Below are 16637 nucleotides of genomic sequence, written 5' to 3'. Positions count from 1 at the left end.
TCCACATGGGACTCTGTCTACCTGCTTGGTCCTGGCCTGTAAGTGGGTAAGGGAGCCCATAGGAGACAAGGGCGGGAGGGGCTGAGTGAGGGTGGCTGCGTAGATTCACAGCGGCAGGGCACAGGGTGACTCTCCAGATAGCTGAAAGTGAAAGGAGAGGGGAGTCAGGATGAGAAAAGAGCCCTGAAAAACCATAACATTGGCTATAACTTGAGGAAGAAGGGAGGTGTGGGAGAGCAGCTTTCATGCCCACACAGGTGATATAGGGTGACAAAGACAAACCAAGGTTGTTTTCTTACATGTCATGGAATATAATCCTACCATTGTCTGCTCTTTCAGATACTTTCCAAAAGAAGCAACATTTCCTGGCCTTTGTGGGAGTGGATTTGTAGTTTCCGATAGAAGTCTGTGCTGGTATGGGCTTTATATTGGCAATAGGAAGGGCCAATTTGTTTAGAGTATTTGTGTGTGTGTGTGTGGTGGGTGCTTTTGTGTGTACATGCATGTGTGCATGTGCATGTGTGGGTGCTTGTGTGTGTACACATTTGTGGGTGCTTGTGTGTGTACATGCATGTGTGCATGTGCATGTGTGTGCACGTGGGCGCGCTTTGGGCCTATATGCAAGTAGTGGTGGTAATAGTTTAAAATTGCTTGATGTGCTCTCTTGTTTTTCTAACCACTTGACCTTGATTTTATTCTGCCTGAGGCATCCATTACCCATCTGTCAAAAATGGAAACAGGGAAGGCAGGTCATGTCCAATTCTGAAATTCAAAAATATGATATTGCAGTCATTCAGTAATATCAAAGCCAGGATATTATGTTCAGAAGGTGATCTCTAAATTCCATTGTCTCCTTACTTTGGCAAATCAAAATTCATACTTACTGAGCCAGACCATAGCCGATTTATGAATGGAAGACCAGAAGGGAAGGTGATGAGTCTCTTCCAGCCCTGGGGACTCTGGTGGAAGAAGAAAAAAAGAATTAGGAGAGAAAGGTTATCAGACATGTGCCTTGAGGTGACTTAGCAAAAAATAAAGCTAACAACACAGAGGTTGTCCCTCAGCCCCTTCTTTTTTTTTTTTCTTCCCGGTACCGGGAATTGAACTCAAGACCTTGCACTTGCCAGGCAGGCGCTGTGCCGCTGAGCTAAATCCCAAGCCCCTCCTCGGCCCCTTCTGAAGTCTGTGAAACTGACCACCTTATGGAAAGTGAAGCCACAGCAGAGCGAGCACAAGGGTACTTCATGCCTGTGCAGAGATCTAGGCATCTCTCTTTGGAGCTGTCCTTGGTTCTGCTGCTCATCCTAATTCTGAATGAGTCCCCAAAGATCAAAGTCCTTAAAATTAAAAATTCTGAAAATCACAATCTCAGAAGATTAAAATTTCAAATTTAAATATCCAGAGAAATCACCAATTCCTTTAAAAATGTGGGGAGCTCTATTAAGAGAAACAGAAAACTCAATTTTGAGCCGGGCATAGAAGTACATCTCTGCAATTCAAACTCTCTGGGAGGCTGAGTCAGGAGGATCACAAGCTCAATTCCTGACCCCATCTTCCCATTGCTCATTTAGCAGTGAAATCACCAGTATTAGTGGCCTCATGATCCAGTCACCTATCTTGGCCTCACCTCTGAACATTGCTGCACTGGGGATCAGTCTTTCAGGGAGACAACCTCAAAACCACAATCTCAGCCAAAAACATTTGGGTACTGGTGAAGAGGGACATAAAATTCACACACTGAAGAAAAAAAATATACTTTTTTTCTATATATCTGAGTTGTGTTGTTTAATATCTCTCTCTCTCTCTCTCTCCCTCTCTCTCCCTGTCATGCACACAGACCGTTAACACTGGGTGTAGAATTGTTCTGGTGAAAGTTCTCTTGTTGGCGAAGACCAGCACCTCCATCAGGCTAACTCTGGTAACAGAGTGAGGAATAAGCTCAAGACCCTGAAGACAGGCTCGTGGGTGAGCAAGTGGGAAAGAAAAGACCGGTGAGGGAAGCAGAGTGGAAAACTCCAGACCCAGATTCACCCTAATTACTTCTCAGAGTCATATGATCTCCCTCTTTCTGCTTCTTTTTATTTTTTAAGCTTGTACCAGATAATGCCATCTCTGAGTCTATATCAGGAAAGTTTATTTAGAAGCTATCCTTCAATTTACAATTTTCTCCTGGACCTCTCAGCTCAAATTCCAATGAGATTTAAAAAAACATGAATTAACCAGCAATCACCATATAGCTAAAGATAAAATGTGAAAGTATAACACTTTTGGAAAAAACTATGGAAGAAAATCTTTGTGGTGTTTGGTTAGGCAAGGAATTTGTAGATAAGTCACCAAAAGCACAATCTATAAGGGAAAAAAGAGACACACTGGGACTTTAGTAATATTAAATATTTTTCCTCTTCAAAAGACACTAGTAAGAGAATTTATAGGCAAATAACACACAGGGAGAAAATATCTGCATACTATATACTTACAAAGGTTTGTATTTGGAAGATCTGAAAATAATCTTAAGACTTAATGATAATAATAATAAAAAAATTAAATATGATAAAATTTGAAGACATTCTACTAAATGATGTACTTGGATAACAAAGAAACATGTGAAAAGAAGCTAGCTATTACTAGTTATGGAAATGATAACCAAAACTGTAGTAAATTATCATTACACACCCATCAGAATGTTTTTTTAAAAAAACTGCAAAGGGCAAAATAAGTGGAACTTTCTTTCATATGTTGCCAGTGGGAATGCAAAATAGTAGAATTATTTGGAAAACATTTTTTTGATTTCTTATAAAGTTAAATATACACTTCCTATATGGTGGAGAGATTCTACTTCTACCTATTTACCCAATGAAATTTTCCAAAAACCTCTACACAAATATTTATAGCAGCTTTATTCATAATTTCCTCCAACTGGAAAGAAAACCAAATAGTCCTGCAATCTCTTAATTGGGAATGAATTAGCAAATCCTGACACATCCATTACAGTGCAGTGCTGCTCAGTAATAGAGATGGATCAATTGGGCAGATGTGGTGGCACAGGCCTGTAATCCCAGGACTCTGGGAAGCTGAGGCAGGAGGATCGCAAGGCTGAGCTCATTCTGGGCAATTTAACTACTTAGTGATAGGCGCATTTGGGATGTAGTTTGATGGAAAGGCCCCGGGTTCAATTCTTCCCTGGGGGAAGGCACTACTGATACATATGAGATGAGTGAATCTCAAATGATGCATTGTGCTAGGTGAAATAAGCCAGATTCAAGGGTGATGTTCTGTGTGACTCCATTTATGTGGCGTTCTCAGAAAGGCAAAGCCATAGAGGAGAGCAGATCAGTAATTGTAGGAGTTAGAGGTAAGGTCATTGTTTGTCTGCAAAGGTGTCACTTACGGGAACTTTAGAAAGGGGATAATAAAGACGTTCCGTAGCTTTATTATAGTAGTAATGACACGGTTCTGTGCATTTGCCAAAATTCATAGAATTGTACATTTAAATAATAATTATGCAACATGGAGTTTTAAAAAACATGTCAAAAAGAAGGAGAAAGCCAGTAATGATAGTGCGAGCCTCTAATTCCAGCTACAAGGGAGGCTGAGGCAGGAGGCTAACTTGTTTGAGGCTAACCTGAGCAACTTAGCAAAACTCTTCCTCAAAATAAAATTTTGAAAAGACTTGGCAATGTATCTCAGTGGTAGAGCACTTTCCTCATACGCACAGGGTCTGGGTTCAATCCCTAGTACTACAAAAATTTCATAGAAGGAGAGAGACTATAATTGATACCTTTTATGACAAATTCCAAAGTTGGTGTAACCTCTGAGGATCCCCAAGCACGCAAAGCCCTGGTTTTTCTGGGCCCCAAGTGGGGGCACTAAAGTGGGATGGAAAGCTGAGCATGGTTTGTAAATGCACAGCCTTGTCCAGGAAATGACTCTACCCGGAGACATCGCCGAGCAGCGCAACTGAGTGATCTTTGCCCCAAGTCATTAAATCTGCTGTGTGTGTATCTAGAAAATAGTCCTAGTGGTACAGGATTTCCAAGAATTGGGAAATAACTGGATAACGAAGATAAGGAAAGAAGACAAAGAAACAAGAAAGCAGGCAAAGATATAAATGCTATCTAATTTCAGAAATGTCAGAGCCAATGTCCACTTGATCAAGAACTTCTTATGGAGAACCTGTACTGAATATAATGATGGGATAGTGGGTGTGGTCCTAAAATATATAGTAAGATTCAAACTTTAAGATCCGGAAGATGCTCTCTGAGTAGGGTGTATAATTAACACGGGAAATGATAGGGGCAATCCTGTTTTCTACTTAATATATTTCATAGAGTCCTCTTAGGGTGATAAATTTGTATTGCATTACATATTTCTAAAATGACCTATTGAAAGAATAGAACTTTGAGGTATTGAGATCTATAAATCTTTGAAATGTGCAAACATACCTCAGAAACTCTACCTGGCTGACACAGGCAAGAATGCTACATTTTACTATTATTTGTAGTTTTGGAATAGCTTCCTTGATTTTTATAATCAAGTATCTTTGAGCATTCTCATACTTCATTTTCTGATGAGCACATACAGTATTCATGCAGGCGGCTCTTTAGAAGAAAAATAAGGAGATTTCAGTAATCTCCTCTTGTCAGACCTTGCGTAACATAAACATATCAGTGGAAGATTAAGGGCCAATTCTTGAAAATAAAATAGAATCTTGAGGTGATTCAGGGAGAAGAAAACAGAGTCATTGTCTGTAAATGGAGGTTAATGATGCCCTTGTGCTAGTTGCAGTTTTATAGCTTGCATATTTTGATGAAAAAAAATCAAGGCTGTATCATAATTTGTGACTTACATGCCAAAGTGTCAAAGTGAAGTAGTTGTCTGCATTTTATTGTCAGAAAAAGAATTTTTTCTATGATTAGTCTTTCCCCAATGTTACTAGACTTTGTATGTGTGAGTGAGTGTGGGTGTTCCCAAAGTAATAATTCCTCCAGAGACTATGCTAACACTGACTGGCCACAAAATGCTTAAGAGAATGAGAGAGGGAGAGACAGGGAGAGAGAGGCAGAGAGAGAGAGAGAGAGAGAGAGGGGGGCAGAGAGACAGAGACTGGGAGACAGAGACAGAGAGAGACAGAGACAGAGACAGAAAGAGAGCTCTATCCATCACCTACACATGCCAGTGGGGATGAGGGGAAGGCTTTGAATTTTTAAATTTAGATTTATTTACATTAAAAATTGTTGATAGAAGTTTTCATATCTCACCTCGAAGGCCTGTACAGCATCACTGCTGACAGTACATTTATCCAGAAACTGACTTTATGCTAACAAATATGCTGTTCTGATTGTCAGCACAACTACAATGAATGAGCTTAGCACAATTCAAATGGCTCTTTGGCATATCATTAATCAAGTACGTTCTCCCTGGCACGCTCAGGTTAATATCAAAGTATACAATACAACATCATCCATTTTATTTAGCGTTCTTTGTGTGTGGGCTCATAAAACATTTTATACAGGTTTCCTTCCTCTCTTCTAGATTACAGCAAGTACAACAGCAGTAAAACAGAAGCTGAGGGGATGGACTGTGGTGGATTGACAACTGGTGGTCAACTTGTAACCCCCAGCGGAACAGAACTGGTGTGGTGCTGGGTGTGGGAGGCCCACCTGAGGATTGTTGCTGGCAGCAGAAGAGGCAGAACTGGAGAGGAAGGAGTTTAGAAGCTGTTGTGAAGCTATAGGGAGCTTTTGGTTTTCCTGCAGGAGCTTGTTGCACTGGCTTTCCTGATGAGCTCGGCTGCTCTCATCATCGAAGGAGCTTAGGACCTTGTTCTCACTGAGAATAGCTTTGGTTCACTTTGAGGGAGCTCTCATCCTCACTTTGAGAATCCCTTCCTGGCTCCGGAGGGGAGATGGTGCACTGCTCAGTTTCCTGGAGAAGCTTGTCGTATTGGCCTTCCTGATGGGAACTTGGCTGTTCTCATCGTCTGAGGAGCTTGGGACTTTGCTGTTGCTGAGGATGGCTGTGGTGCTTTTCAGGGGAGCTCTGGTTCTTACTTTGAGCATCTCTTCCTGGCTCTAGTGCAGATCCCTCAGCCTGCTGACACAGTTCCTTCATCCTGCTGGCACAGACTTCCTAGCTTCCACCTCTGACCTTGGGGCCTTCCCAGCGCAGATCCGTGACACAGTCATGCATGAGACATTGTCATGGGCTCTAGGCCTCCAGCTGGACTCCTAGGGGGCACAACTATGGATTCTAGGGCTTCAGCTGGACTCAAGGGGGAAATTACTGTAGGATCCAGGCCCTCAGCTGGATTCTTTCGTCTTTAGTGTGTGGACAAATTTCCTGTACTCTATATACAACTCTTTGGGTGACTATTATAAAATAATTCTATAAATTATGTGTCCTGTATTGTTTCCCCTTGTAAATCCCAAACTACAACAGGGACCAAGGCTTGTTCCCAAAGCCTTTTTTATCTTGGGGTGAAAGGTCTTCAAAATGACCAAATTTCAGGATAAAAGCATGAAAGGCAGTGAGAAAGAAAGGTGGGAAAATGTCAGAGAGATGGAGTAAATAGCCCCCAAAATTCAACTTCTACTTCAGTGAATTAGTGGGCGTCAATCTCAATAGAAGGACAGGCAGAGAGAAATGTTAGAGGTGCCTATAGGAACTCTTTTGAAAACTGGAAGGTCTTTTTGAAAAAAAATGCAGCAGTCTCCATTTACTCACAGGGGATACTTTTCAAGACCTGAGAGGACACCTGAAATGATGCAAAGTGTTGAACCCTGAGTTACATCTATAATAAAGGTTAATTTATAATTTGGGCATGGTAAGAGATTCATAACTAATAATAAAATAAAATAATTGTAACAGTATGCTGCAATAAAAATTATGTAAGGCAGTCTCTCAAAAATATCTTATTGTATTATACTCATCCTACCTCTTGAAATGTGGGGTGATACCTAAGGAAGCACTTTATAGCTTCCACCTAGCATATTACTCTGTTCCTGCTTTGGGACCATTATTAAGCAAAATAATGGTCCCTTGAATACAAGCAATCCAATTTGATAACCAAGGAGGCTACAGGATGATGAACAGGTGGGTAGCACACACAGAACGGATACGCCAGGTAAAGGAATGATTCATATCCAGGTAGGATGCAGTAAGGTAGCAAGAGGTTTCATCTGCTACTCTGCAATTACAACTTATGACTTATTTATTTCTAGAATTTTTTCATTTACCATTTTTGGGTCTTGGTAACATGAAAAATGAAAGTGCAGAAAAGGAGGGACTGCTGCATTTTCAGAAAGGATTCTTATTTATCTCTTATTTGGTTTAACTTAGTTTAACTGTATTCCATTAAAATTTCTTTCAAAATTAAGATCAGTCTCTTTATTAAAATGATAAAAATAGCCAAATAGCCAGTCTTGTCATGTATAATTTCATTTGTCAATGAACAACTCTGGGCTTACATGCCCCACTTGATAAAAACTTTACTTTAGAGAAAAGCAAGAAAGTGTAGCAGGAGAATGTGACCACAAATTCTGCTTTCTGGTGTGATTAGTATAGCTTGTGATTCTGGAACAATGTAAGAGGGACATCTAAATTTTAGTGCAATACTTACTTCAAAGATTTCAAAAGTGAATTCCCAATAGCTGCTATTCTTATAGTCACATCCCCCTTGGGGTGAAGGTGGGGAGCACAGGTCACCGCAAAGAGGTCTGTGGACCATGTAATTTTTAATTGTCAGTGGTAAGGGGAGTAATGCCTGTATATACAGTAGGCCTTATGTTAAATATATGCAAATGGTACTAGCAGAAATTAGAAGAAATTCTTTCTAAAGTGTGATTTGGCTCATAAAACTGTTTTTAGCATTATGTACCTTTTAAATAAATAGCTATTGAACACAGAGGGGTTGGTTGACATTTTTTGATAATCAAAAAGCGTCCTCATATGAACAGGTTATTTATAACTTCCCTAAACTGGGAATGATCTCAATGTCCTTTTGCAGGAGAATGGGTAAAAGGAATTAGGGTATAGTCATGCATTAGAATATTACACAGAAATAAAAGTGAACAAACTACTGATAATGTAATAGCACGGACGAGTCTCACAGACATGATGCTGAGTGGGGAAAAAAATGAGGGGAGCAGGGAGGAGGACACACACAAGAATATGTGGCGGGCTCAGCTTAAATGGTATTGGGAGCAGGCAGAACCAATTGACGCCATGGAAGTGAAGGCAGTGACTATTGTGGGGACTGTGGGCGTTACCTGGGCAGGGACAGGACAGAAGCTTCTAAAGTACGGAGGAACACTCTGGGAGTGGTGTATGAGAGGGTGCATAATAAATTTATTAGGCTATGTGCTTATGATTTATAAGTACTTTATATACTGCTTTGGGCTTTCTAAAAATGGTTAAGAAATTCTTCAACTCTGCTCCACCAGAGGTAGAAATTTTATCCCCTCCCCTGAGATTTGGGCTAGACTTACTGCTCATTTGTATACAACAGGATACAACCAACAGGTAGCTAAGTGATTTCTGAGACCAAGCCATAAAGGTAATCAGCCTCGTTCGTTAGGAGCTGGGGCGTTTCCTTGGGGATCCTGGCTCATCACTGGAGAAGTCCACCTACCTTAAAACTGCCATGCTGGGAGGAAGCCCAGTGTACGTGTGTGCCAGTGCCCCCAGTGAGTATAGCATCATGTGTCATAGGCCTGTGCTAATGAAAAATTAAAAACAAGCAAAAATGCAAGTGCTATACTGAAAGCAGGAACACACTGTCTTCTCCCTGACACAGTCGCTCTATTGCAGCACAGTTCACTAGCCAGTTACCTAGGAGAGCTCTAGGGAAAAAGGCAACACAGAAGGCGTCTTGGTTTCCCTTTTACAGCTAAAACTGAACACTACAGATTAGACAGTTTACAAAGAAGGGAAATTTATTTAGTGCAAAGTTTGGGAGGCTGGGAAGTCTAAAAGCATGGTACTGGTATCTGCTGAGGGCCTTGTTTGGAGGGCATCACTTCGCACGCACGCCCCCTCAGGTCTGTCTCACAAAGTCGCTGATCGCATCATGGGCACCGCCTTTGTGACTTTAACCTGAAGTGCCTCCCAGTGGTCCCAACCTAAACTATGAATATATGAATTTGAGAATGAAGTTTCCAAACACCTGAGCTTTCAAAGGACATGTTTAAAACCTTAGCCATAGGAAAGCTTTGATAGGGTACAAAAAAAAAAAAAGAACAAAGAAAAAGAAATCAACAAAATCCAGTCTTGGCCAGGTGTGGTGGCTCATGCCTGTAATCCCAGCCCTCAGGAGGCTGAGGCAGGAGGATGGTTTTAAGTTCGAGACCAGCCTGGGCTACAAAGTGAGCTCAAAGCCAGCCTGGACTGCATAGCGAGACCCTGTCTCAAAAAGACACACACACACAAAAGTCCAATCTTAACTGCTTCCGACTTATTTTAAATCACAGAATCCTGTCTTGAAACGAAAACTTCAGAGGGATTCCAGTGTATAGAACCAATCGGAAAGGTCTGAAGAATGGTCAAGGCTGATCTGTAAGCACTAGGCTATACATTGGCTCTGTGGGCTGATCCTCATCCACAGAGTTGCAGGATTTTTATCTGTTCCTCAGTTTGATCCAAGCTTGGCCTGGGGCTGTTTCCATATGGCACATTTATTTTGAGGAAACAGACTAACCATATGATTTCACTAGGAAACCAGAGCCCCCCTATTGCATTTCAAGCTCTGCAGTCCCACTGCTGAGAAAACACGCATTATGAAAGAAAACAGGATTTGGCTCCATTGTTTATATAAATGATGCTTAGTAAAATCCATGTTAGAGGAATACCAATGTCATGGGCCATGTACAAATTTTTTGATGTTTTCCCTTCTGTATATTTCATGGTCTTGGTTTTTATTCCACAGAAAGGAGAGGGCATATGAAAATGCTTAAGGCGCTGCACACTGCAGCCTGGGACGGCTTGGGTTTGATGGATGATGTGGGATTGCACAGCTCATTGCAAAGTAATGCTTTTAACTTAAATCACATCAGTTTTAAGTGAATATGTTTTACACATTTCTGCTCCAGAGTTTGGAAGAGCTTTTTCCTAGAAAACAGCACTTTTGGAAACAGTCTGACCGAGGGGGTGGCTAAAGGGAGGAGACTTCTTCCTGGCTTGGACAGAGAGAATGTTTACTCGCTTTATCTTTAAACGACTAGAAGTTTAAGGCCCACAGTGCTCCTGTCTTCCTAATGAAGCGGTTAATGATGTGTGAATTATAGATACTGACAACCCCTTTAATAAAAACAACAGGACTGCATCCACAGTATAGTGTGACTCTAAATAATGACAGACTGTCCGCCTAGCGCAGCGCAGTATCTTTAAGGAAAGTGCCATTCCTGCGTGTCTGCACTGCAAATTCTTGGTGAACATAGTTACTAAGAACACATGAGTACACAGGACACTTCATGTTTACCCAGCTGGAGAGCAGGAGCCAGAGAGGTTTTAGAGATGTGGCTGAATCCTGAGAAAGCAAGAGCTGTTCTTACTCTGCATTGGCTGCTCTGCTTTCCTGTGAGTGCCGATAGAGGACTCTGTGATGGATATTTTCTTCTTTTTTTCGTTTTTTTTCCTGGTACCGGGAACCGAACTCATGATCTTGTGCTTGCCAGGCAGGCACTGTGCCGCTGAGCTAAATCTCCAGCCCCTGTGATGGATATTTTCATAGCCTAAAAGTTGCCCTCTCTTCTCACTCTCCCCTCTCCCCAGAGGAGCACAGGAATGCTGGCTTTCCAGTTGATTTCAAAGAACCGATTGTCTCTTCTGAATCCTGACTGATGTTTGAGATGGGATAATGTGCGGGTTTGTCCTAAGCCAGGAAAGCAGTCTGCGAGCCAGCAATGCAGGGAAGCACTTGGCGGTCACTGACCTGGACAGCAGATTGCCTGAAAGCCAGGCTTGTGAGGAGCTGGCACACAAACCCAAACCCAAACAAAGCCTTTTCTCCACTTAATGTGGTGACCACTTTTAAGGAAAAGTGAATTCTCTTTCAGCCTCTCAATAGGCCATGGATTTGGATCCACAGGCTAAGGTCCAATCTCTTTATCATTATCCCTGGGATGAGAAAATCCAAGCGGGCCTTGTTTGGGCAGGGCTAGTTTTCCTTTAAACAGATCAAGAAACTGTTTGTCTAACCCTCATCATTCGAGGTGACGGATAGCAAAGCAAAGCAAAGAGAATGGCATGCATTCACAAGTGAACACAAACTTTTCCATTTGTCCCCAGAGCTCGGGGACCAGCAGAGCAACAAAATCACAGCACACTGAAAGGGCATTGACATGGAAATGAGGCCCGGGGCACCCTGCCTGGCTGCAGAAAGGCCTGCCTGCCTTGCTGGGAAAGGCTGGGGGACAGAGGGAGGGCCTAAGGGCCAGGCCAGGCCGCCTTCTCCAGGAGCTCTGTAGGTCTGGGAAGGCCCCTGGAGGAGCAGGGCCGGGGTGACCCCGGGGAAGCTGGGAATTGGGGAGGGGCGAGGAGGTCTGAGTGCGGGGCAAGTCATCAAAGCTTGAGATGACCAGTGGTCTTGGTCTCCCCCAGCCTAAGAAGATGATTCCCAGGTGAGCGAGTCTCAGGGGTCACACTGGTCCAAGTGAGTCTGCCGCCTTCACTTTCTATCTGAGAAAAATTCCCAGTCCAAGACAGGACTTTCTAGCTGTCCTTTCTCAGCTAGAAAGTCAGCCAGAGTCATTGTCCAACGTGGAAACAGAAAGATTCACTGATAACCCAAGGTTTCCGCACCGGATTTGTAGCTCACTACGCACAGCAAAACCGACTAGTGGGACTTGGTTTCTGCTTTTCAGTCTCTGTCCCACTGACGCACAAAGGGCTGATAAATTAGTGAAGTTACTGTCCGCGGCGGGAAAGAAGATGGCGGATCGGTCACAGCTGTAGCTCTCTCAAAAGAGAGGTTTGTGCTGATACGGCTTGGAGCCTTTTTATGCCCATATCTCTTGCTCCGATAACTACTTTGAAGATAACAATATGCAATGTATTAACTACTGTTATTCTCCTAGTATTTTGTTATGAAATTTTGTTTCATTTTTTTTTTTCCGTAAAATAATAAAAAATATAAAAATAACAAACAAAAGAACTGCTGGGTGTTGCTTGTTGGTGGCACTTGAAAGTTACAGCCTTCATATTTATGAAGTCATTGAGCCCCATCATTGGTCCTAGGAAGTGGAATTTTGTCTGCTTTATGCATGATGAAATAAAGACCATATAGGTTATGAAGAGTTTGTAAAATTCTCATAAGTTTATATAGGTAGTAGATCTGAAGCAAAATTCTTGAGTCCTCTGACCCCAAATACTATGGCATTCCTTTGGATGCCATATTCTCTCTTTTTCTTTTCTTTTCTTTTTTTTTTTTTGAGACAGTGCTTCATTATGTAGCTCAGGCTGACCTTGAACTCACTATGTAGCCCATGCCAGCCTCCAACTCACAGCAATCCTCCTGCCTCAGCCTCCCGAGTACTGGGATTACAGGTGTGTACCACCACACCTGACTCACATTGTCTTTTAAGAAGTTATAGGCCAGGGTAAGAAAGAGACACTGATGGAAGCAGATACCAGAAAGGCTTTTTAAAAGGTTATAGCTATATTTCACATAAATTTGCATAATTATGATCTAATTAATATATGATTGTTATAAATTCATCAATATAGCAATGAATACAGAGTGGAAAGTAAAAGTTATTCCCTGCTCAGTTCCCCTCACTGCTCCACACTCTAGAGGCAGCTGTAGCTATCAGTTTAAAAAAATTCAAGAGACTTCCACACATATGGATATATCTTCCCATATGTTTTATTTTGTTTTGTTTTGTTTTAAGCGGCTGGGCCACACTGTATTCGGATGACACTGTTTCGACATTTTAATGTGTCACTCTTAGAGTATTGTGTGGGTCATCTTCTCAAGTACATTGTGTTAGATTTCCGTTACTGTAGCAAGATACCAATTGGGATCTCATCTTTTTTTTCTTTTTTTGCGGTACCAAGGATCGAACTCATGACCTTGTGCTTGCCAGGCAGGCGCTTATGCCACTGAGCTATATCCCCAGCCCCATAGCAAGATACCAACCACAACAGAATCATAACCCAGAAAGGTTTCCATTGATTCATCTTTTCGGAAGTTTCAGATGACCATAGCTGGCCTCTCTGCGTGGGGCTCAGGGCCGCAGTGAATCACGGTGGGAGGGTGCAGCAGAGGGAGCTGCTCACCTGTGGGGAGGTGAGGAAAACAAGAGCGCGAGCCCAGTGCCCTGCAGCTCCCTTCCAGGGTCCCCCCAAGTGACCTAAAGCCTATGAGGCCTTACTGCTTAAAGCTTTCCATCAGCTCCCAGCAGCACCAAATCTTTAGCAGGCAGGCCTTGGAGGACAGTCAGATCAACGCGATAGCAGACGTTAAGGATGTGCTCCCTTGTGAAACAGTAATTTCCCAACTATTCTTGCACGTTTATATTTACACCCTTTTGCAGATACATTTGCAGGACAAATGTCTAGAAGAGGAGTACGTAACAAAAATTGCGATTTGGGCATGGTGGTACACACTCGTAATTCAGCTTACTTGAAAGGCCAAGGCAGAAGAATCACAAATTTGAGGCCAGCCCTCAATCTCCAGGAACACTAATACACACACAAACACAAACACATTGGTGGATATTGCTAAAAAAGCCATTCAAAATTGTTCTAATTTAGATGCAAATCAACAGTGTTTCAGAGTCTTTGTTTTTTTTTCTGTCCTAGAAAAGTGTTAGAAAATGTTCTAATATTGACTCATCTAGTACCTAAAAGAATTTCATTGTTGCTTTAATTTTCCTTATTTATGTGAGCATTGGGGTGTCTTTACATGCATGTATTGGCATCAGTATTGTCTTCCAATTAATGTATGCTTAAGCCAAGTATTGCGGTAGGTAGCAGGAATACAAAAATGAATGTGATTAAGACATCTATCACAAGGAACTTAAGACCTGTGAAACATATGGACAAAAACTGCAATGAACTGTGATAGCTACTATGGAGGAAGTCCATATGAAAAGCTGTAAGAAACCAAAGAACCACATGGGCAGTTTTCTTAGGATGGGCCAAGGTTAAATTCAAAGGGACTCAGAAAGCTGATGCTTCAGTGTAGAAACAAAAAGATTTGCGGAGATATCAAGGCTGGAGACTTGACTCTGTTGCTTCTTATATTATCTTGGACAATTTATTTGAACTTCCTGAGCTTTAGTTTCACCTGTAAAGTGGGGATTATGCTTGCTAAGTCACACGGTTAGGAGGATCTTATGGGAGGTCCTGAATTCAATTTCTGGTACCCCCCCAAAAGAAGTAACTGTTTCATGTGAATTTTATCATTAAAGAAAAATATTTTCATTCAATAACCAGGTCTCTTTATTTCTGAGTGAGAGTACTTCCAAATCTTCAATTACAAGTTTTCAATTACAAATTGATGAGAATCAGGACTTCATAACTCCTTGGTGGATTAGTCTTACACAACTACGGTTATCGTTATGTAGTGGTGCTAATATACATCTCCACAGTCAAAGATAATAATTTATGAAAGAAACTAGTTACAAAATCACTGAAGGAGGAATGTTTTAATGTCAACTGGAAGATAAAACAGGACTGACTCTCAAGTTGAGATTTGGAAAAAGTGTGCCTGGAGCCATGTGTGTCTGTTGCTTGCGAGAAACTATAGCATCTTCAGTACCAGCAGTGGCTTGATGGTATCTGTTATGGCTTGTATCTAGATGTCTCCTCAAAGACTCATGTGATCATAGGAGGGCTTTTTCAGAGGTGGCTGGACCTAGAGTGTGTGACGCTAGAATTGATTCATGGTGCAATGCTAGGATCAAGGGTTCTGAATTAAGGGTGTGAGTGCTACTCACCCTAGAAGCCTGGATAAGATACAAGGGATAGAAAAAGCTGTGGTAATACCTTGTTGTTTGCTTTGTTACCTTCTGCTCACCATGAACTGTTTCCCCTGTGTGCGGCCACCCTGCTTTGGAACCAGCTGACTATGGACTGAAACCTCTACATACTGTGAGCTAAATAAACCTTTCCGCCTTTAACTTGGGGTATCACGTATTTTGTCTCAGCAATGAGAGGAAAATAACTATGACAGTATTCACTGAAGACTGAGAATTACGTGGGAGTACTCATACCAAGTTACTTGTTCAGAAACAGTGAAAGCAATGCTCCAAATGCCACTACTCTGAGTTTGCATTTAATTTAAACATGTTCACTGAACTGCCCACTGAGCTAACAGTCACCCTTTGTGGAGAAATTCCTGGAAGATATTGGTCTCCAAGAACTTTGTTTTCATGACTTCGGAAGAGAGCAGGTTTAACTTTTGCTTGCAAAAACATTTGTTTATTCTGTTTCCTTTAAGAGGGCATGAATTGGATTTAGACGATTTGAACGGCTCCCAGCAGGTTTGGGTATTTATGAAAATCTGCTCCGTCATTTGCTCATACATGGGCTTGTTTGCCAGTGGGCAGTCTTTCCATGAGCGTTGCCAAAGCTACCTGTGCATAACAAAAGCTTGTGTAAGGAAGAGTTCATTCATTTCCCACCAGGCAGGTCACAGGCTGGAGGGCCCATGCTACACTGACCACTTGGTGCCCCAATATAGGATGTAGTCTCGCCATTCTGTGGTTTACGTTAAACTTAGCTAAATTCCTTCTCATAATGTTCAGGGACAGATAATAAGCTGCAAGGGATGTAGGTGTTTTGCTTAGAAGTCAGTCCTCCAAAGCCATCAACCTAGAATTCAGAATCGGCTGAAAGTGCAGTGGAGCTTCTCCGGTGCCTGCTGTATCCCTGTAAAGACCAAAGCCTTTAGAAGCCCAAAGTACTGACAAGACTCGGGTGACTGTTGCCCCTTTCTCCCTGGCATTTTTTTTTTTTAACGGTACAGCATGCATATAACAACCTGCACAAATCTTGAGTATATGTTGCTAAATTAGTACATGTCTCTACATGATTTGAAATAAACTGTGAATGCAAAAATGTAAAACACAAGCTTTGTGCGTATTTTTATTTTAAACTTTTGTAGTCTTTTAGACAGGGTCTTGCTATGTCATCCATGCTGACCTTTAATAGGCTGTGAAGCCCACCTTGGCCTCAAACTTGTGATCCTCCTGCCTGGGTTCCTGAGTGCTGAGACGACAAGTGTGTGCCACAGTGTTTGGCACTGTATTTTGATACTAGAAGTGCTTCTTTTTGGATTTTCTGATTGCTAATTCCGGATAGATTAATCGAAGCTCAGCTTTCTGTCTTTTTCTCTGTGTTTGTTTTTAGTGTACTAAATACCAGGTTTGTCTCTGTTGAGTGCTGCACTGCTTACCACAGGAAACCTGTGCTTTGTTAGTGGCTCCGGGGGTCTCAAAGGAGACAATCAGGCTGAAAAGTCTTGAAAATTTCTGCAGTATGTTTGAGGTGTTCTTAAGTCGCACTTACTGGAAGCTGCAGAAATTGTGACTCTGGGTTTGAAGCGATCAATAAATCAAATGTAACATCTAAGGAAATTTCAGAGTATTCTTCGGGAAGCTTGGCTCATTCAGTAGCTTCTCTATCACTTAAAACAC

The 16637-nt window shown here is 41.9% G+C and overlaps 1 long non-coding RNA gene across 1 annotated transcript; it reads left to right on the top strand.

Annotated features, from left to right (window-relative positions):
- Positions 1-348: 348 nt before the first annotated feature.
- Positions 349-5810, top strand: LOC106147130. The gene is made up of 3 exons (XR_001231887.1): positions 349-414; positions 1838-1991; positions 5533-5810. It is a non-coding gene; the product is annotated as an uncharacterized LOC106147130 (long non-coding RNA).
- Positions 5811-16637: the final 10827 nt, after the last annotated feature.

This window comes from Chinchilla lanigera, unplaced genomic scaffold (genome assembly GCF_000276665.1).
Source record: "Chinchilla lanigera isolate Chin_1 unplaced genomic scaffold, ChiLan1.0 scaffold00120, whole genome shotgun sequence".
In the NCBI taxonomy this organism is placed as follows: domain Eukaryota; kingdom Metazoa; phylum Chordata; class Mammalia; order Rodentia; family Chinchillidae; genus Chinchilla; species Chinchilla lanigera.
Note: the sequence above shows the minus strand (reverse complement) of the source record. Positions and strands in the feature narration are given on the sequence as shown.